The sequence below is a fragment of the Aplysia californica genome, unplaced genomic scaffold (genome assembly GCF_000002075.1).
Source record: "Aplysia californica isolate F4 #8 unplaced genomic scaffold, AplCal3.0 scaffold00291, whole genome shotgun sequence".
Lineage (NCBI taxonomy): Eukaryota > Metazoa > Mollusca > Gastropoda > Aplysiida > Aplysiidae > Aplysia > Aplysia californica.
This window is the reverse complement of record NW_004797561.1, coordinates 222,325-228,104: the sequence shown is the minus strand read 5'-3', so window position 1 is coordinate 228,104 and position 5,780 is coordinate 222,325. Positions and strand designations below refer to the sequence as shown.

The window sequence follows — 5,780 nt, the reverse complement described above, 5'->3', positions numbered from 1 at the left end:
TGTGTGTGTGTGTGTGTGTGTGTGTGTGTGTGTATGTATGTGTGTGTGTGTGTGTGTGTGTGTGTTTGTATGAGTGGGTGTGTGAGTGTGTGTGTTTGTTTTAAATCCGTACTGTGGTAGAAGGCTAATTATGGTGCATTCTGTTAAATACGCACTGTGTGAACTCAACGCCCCCAGACAGACATGTTAGACTACATGTGCTGAGCTGTTAGGGAGGAAGCAGTGCATCTTCCACTGTAGAACAGGAATCTTTAACCAGAGGGACATTTTTTCCATCGGAAATTTCAGAATTCCAGAGGTATAATGCCATCATGCTATTTGCGGTGAAAGAGGTTGGGGTGAGGAAGATAGTTTTGAGAATGTGGTCGAATTACAAACATGGCTTGAAAAATTATGTTTTGTGTAGCATCACCAAAATATCCCGTCTTCTTCATCCCATTCTTCCTCCTCCAAAATTTGATGCGTAACTGATTCCAAGCTGACCCGAAAAGCACAACCAATAGCGAATCAATTACAAACATTTTTATCCTCCAGATTCTACCTACACATTAAGTCATCAACGTGGAGGGGGCCCTTTGGTACCATCAGAGATTAAACACTGCTCTAAAATTTGCTGATTGTTTAGATACCATTAAAAGGGTTGTATGTGTCTAAGAGATTCCTTTACAAGAATCTCCCGTAGATGGTAAAGAGGGGAAATTGAAAAAAATATATAAACAAACTGTATGGTTTCCTTGATATGGCCCAAAGATGACACTTTGATCGATAAAAATTGGTTTCTTTCATTTCTGTATCAGGTATTCCTTCTCTTCTTTCTCTAGCTGATGAGATCGAATCTTGTCAAGATTTGGAATTCCCAACTCTATTTTAGCAAGGCATTTTTTGTGCAGTCCACTTACGCAAAAAAGGTATAAACTTAATTTTTGGTTGGAAAAGCCTGTGTATCAACGTCAAAGTAGTTTTAAGTTTACAGATGGGCTAAAACTGTCTCATTTGAGGGAAATATAAACATTTACGAAGAAACAAACTTCATTCATCAAATTTTCTTTGGTATTTTATGAAATATAAATTTATACAAATGTTTACACACACACATACACACACACACACACACACACACACACACACACACACACACACACACACACACACATGCACACATACATACACACATACATACAAACACAGACATACACACACACGCACACATGTATATATTTACCAGTATAATACAGATCTGTGCACATTCCACTGCACATAATGTGTGAGTAAATTTTAATCGGGTACGCCCAGGTCACTTTTTCTAACAAAACAATATAGCAAAGTCTGGCACTTTTCGCAAAACTGAGACATAAATCAAGTATCTTTATGTCCCTTTCAGATGAGGCATTTTTGGGGAGGCCGTAAAATAACATAACTCAGAAATCTAATTTTTTTTAAGTAGCCAAAAGAGATAATGCCTCGAAAGCTGTTTATATTTAGAAGGTTTTTATTTTCTTTAATTTTTTACTTAATTTCAGAAAATTGTATTGATTGATTTTTTAAATATTTTTTAGAAATAACGTATCGCTATCAACCGGAACCGGACTTTGTCCTTTGCTTTTGGCCTGGGTTCAAATATTATAGTTTTATATTGATCGATTTTTGTACTCTTGTTCGTTAGTCCATAATATTTGCGTTTGCGTGTGTATGCTTATGTGTGTATGTGAGTGTGCATTTGTGTGTGCGTTTATGTGTGTGTTTGTATGTGTGTGTGTTCGTGTGTGTGTGTGTGTGTGTGTGTGTGTGTGTGTGTGTGTATGTGTGTGTGTGTTTGTGTATTTGTCTAATCAGTTGATTGGTTGATCGATGAAGTAATAATCGGGGGGCCAAATATTTATGAAGTCGTTGTGCTTGTTGGACTCTGTGACCCATCCCAGTTTTGAATAATAATTATGTAAGATGTATATTTTAATACCAACATATTTGTCTACCTCTCTGTATGTGTAAAATGTGTGTGTATGTGTGCATGTGGGTGTGTGTATGTTTGTGAGTGTATGTGTGAGTATGTGTGTGTTTGTGTGCGTGTGTGTGTGTGTGTGTGTGTGTGTGTGTGTGTGTGTGTGTGTGTGTGTGTGTGTGTGTGTGTGTGTGTAATCTGTATTATATATGGCTTCCACATTATGTCCTCATCCCATTTCATCATGTCTGATAAATGAATCAGACACTTTTCTTTGTATTTCTCATTCATAGAATTCCAAGAGTTCGCCTTGTTTTTACGTTAAGCGGAAAAGAAATCTTACAAATTCCCGTTTGTGACTAAAGCTCGCTTAGACTTTTACATCCGCCACCGTGGATATTTAAGCGGCCGCGCGCGCGTGTGGGGCCGCTCACAGTAAACCATCAAGCTCACCACCACCACTCACTCCTCGCCAGCTGGTGGTTGATACTCTCTACTGTACATCAGCGTTGCTGTGCGTGCCCCGAAACTTTCAGCCTCTTACAGCGAGGAGAGTTGGCTCGTACAATACTTCAACATCGGAAAACGAAACTCAGCTGCTACCATAAGTGAGTCACTTCGTTTGTGTTGTTTTGTTTGGGGAATGAGTGGAAAGGGGGGGGAGGGGGTATTTATTTTACTTTGTTTTATGGTAGGATTTGTTTTTAATTGTTTTTGTTTGTTTGTTTGACGCTTTTTTTTCTTACATGGAGGTTATCTCATGAATTAACAGTATGGAAAATGTAACGTGAAGACATGCGAGTTGCTTTACGTATAGGGATGGTCCGGCCTTCAGGACCTGTTTAATATCTTGGCCTGCGCTTAGATCTTCTTACATTTATGTAACAGAATATTTTGTTTCACAAGAGAAGTTTATGGTTTGAAGGTGACGTTGAATGGTTTAACCGCACTCTCTTTGTGTCCCTTTCGGTGTGTAAATACTTTTTTCAAACTCTCGGCATTGTAAGATTCATATATGGACTCTCCTTTCCGGTAGGTCTTATATTTATATGATACATCTCCCCTTTCCCTCTGTTATTCTGACTGTCTATCTTGCTTTCTCTCCGGACATAATCAAACTAATGTTTTGATTGGGGGGGGGGGGTTCTTTATTTAAGTGAACAATTAGAAAACGCATGTTGAATTCCAAGGCCATGCTTCCTAAATGACCTACAATTTTTATTGGGCGCTGTAGCACTTGCCTTTATAAAATTTATTTTTTTTGCCAAAATGAAACTTACCGAAATATTGTCTTTGAACTTGAGTTCAAGAGTTCCAGTTTTGCTAGTGTTTTCTCTTTTTCTTTTATAAAAGCACAATCTCGATCAGTTAGTGTCCTGCGAATGAAAACACTAACAAGATAATAAATGAGAATAAAAGTCCAGCAGCTCTGGAAATAGAGAAAGAGAGAAAACACCACCAATGGCGATATGACATGAATAATATAAATGCGTCTTTTTTTAATACACAACTGGATCAGTTATGTTATTGGGTAAATCTTTATGATTAGTCGAAATCAGATTTACACACAGAAAGGCATATACTGCGCATCACATTGAAGGGCATTTTGAATTCCACCCTTCTGCACTTCAGTCAAGCTCTTGAACAATGGAGTTACATCATCATGATACGGAAATGATGCTCTCACTCCGTGAGTTACTTACCATCAAAATGTTTTGTCCACCTCAAGCCACCGGATTTGCTCAAAGAGGTAGGGGTATCGTGGGGAGGGAGGAAGAGGAGGAAAAAGAGGAGGAGAAGTGTGCGCGTGCGTGTGCGTAGTGCGTGTGTGTGTGTGCGTGTGTGTGTGTGTGTGTGTGTGTGTGTGTGTGTGTGTGTGTGTGTGTGTGGGATTGGGGGGGGGGGGTGCAAGGGCAAAAGTGAGTGTGTGAGTGCGATGGGTGTAATTGTGTGTGATATTTTGTTGTTGTCTTGTTTTTGTTTTTTGTTTTGATTTTTTTGTTTCATTTTGATGAGTGTGTTTGTTTGTTTGTTTGTTTGTTTGTTTGTTTGTTTGTTTGTTTGTTTGTTTGTTTGTTTGTTTGTTTGTAAGTGGGGGTCGGAGGGGATGTGCGTCTTCTTTATTTTAGATATGTTTTTAGATGGGGGGGGGGGGGGGAGTGGGAGGGATGGGGGGAGGGAGGGATGCCTCAAGTGTCCATATCCGGGTCATGCTGCCGTGAGCATCACACTCAGTTTTGAGTCTGACGCTTCTTGTACTTAGAGCCACATTAACAAGTCACACGACATGATGTCCTTGACCTTTGCCTCTTCTCGAGACGGTGTGAAAAATACGTCTGTCAAGTATTGTTGGGTTTTTTTTAATTCGTTTCAGTAAGTATTTTACGGGACTTATGTCATATAAGTGCCGAATATTAGAGGTGTTACAAGAGAGTAACAAATACAAAAAAGGAGGAGAGATAAGGTGGATAGACTGTTAAGAAAGAAGTAGCAAACCATACTAGTACACACGCCGACCATCCTATGTGAAGTATTAACGTTATCAATGATAGTACATAACAAGATGGTTCACTCAACCAAAAAGTGTCCGCAGGAAGTATGCTCTTTGCTTCAGATGGCGCTGCAGTCTGTTTTGAAGCTCTCTTTCGTTTTTCCAGAAGAAGAATAGGAATAGCACCTCCTTGCGTGCGCAGATCGACTGCTGTTCATCAGCAGTTCGGGTACGTTCAGTGCGTAGTTTTAGGTTTTTTTTATATTTTAATGACCTCTCGCCTTTCATTCTAAAGTCAAATTAAACGAAGAAAACCATCACCCTTTCCTCCGGAAAAGGTTTTTTGTCAGCGTAACCATTTTAAAAAAAGCGTTCTTCCGAAATTTATCCCAAAACATGCTAGTTTCACTTTGATTTTTAAAAACTCAAGTAGGGTAACTCTGTTCGCAAAGAGTGCGCTTTTGTGAAGAGGGCGCCACCAAATTTTGAGGACACTTTTTTAATTGGCTCAAAGAGAGAAGTGGCCCATCTTGTTATGTACTATCATTGACGTTATTAAGGCGCTATAGGCAAGGACGTTTGACGATACTGAATACTATGCTTTTGATGGTGTAAGTGAAAAATAATGATTTTTAATAAGCCTACATGCAATACACATAATTCATTCGTTAATGTCTGATGATAACCCATTATCTATTTAGCGAAACAGACAGATAATAAATAAGGATTAGGATGATTTGTTGCCTCTGCTATGGCCAATGAGACTAAATTTTGGTACAGAGATTTTTGCCACATTTTAAGCACTTACGTGCTTCACTGCTACTTGTGAAAGTGCGCAGCTTGCGAGATTTTTTCATAACTTCAACATTTCTTATTCGTTAATCCTCTTATGACTTGCTGACCGAGGTGATTGTTGCTCTCCAAAGTCCAAAGTGGATACAATACGAGTAAATACAAGTAGCTATTCTTTGGGATGTTATTCGAGAGGAAAAAGAAATCAGCAGAACTCTCTCTCTCTCTCTCTCTCTCTCTCTCTCTCTCTCTCTCTCTCTCTCTCTCTCTCTCTCTCTCTCTCTCTCTCTCCCTGTTTCACTGTCTATATGTGTAGGTGTATTTGTGTGCGCATATTTATATATTGTTATAAAATTATGCATGTGTGTGTTTGTAGGTGCGTGCGTGCGTGCGTGCATGCGTGCGTGCATGCTTTGGGGGTACGTACGTGCGTACGTGCGTGCGTGCGTGTCTCCTCTCACGAAAAAAAAGCAGTTTTGATACAACTTTGATATACGACAACAATTCTTTGGTTATTGTCGTTGTTTCGTTGGGGGAATAAGTTTTCTTTTTTTTTTG

General features: G+C 39.3%; 1 protein-coding gene across 1 annotated transcript in view; it reads left to right on the top strand.

Moving 5' to 3' along the window:
- Nucleotides 1-2,441: 2,441 nt before the first annotated feature.
- LOC100533521 (memory suppression protein) overlaps nt 2,442-5,780 on the top strand; it is a gene marked incomplete at its 3' end in the record, with an annotated part of 24,871 nt that continues 21,532 nt past the window's right edge. The window contains 1 exon segment of the mRNA NM_001204490.1: nt 2,442-2,548.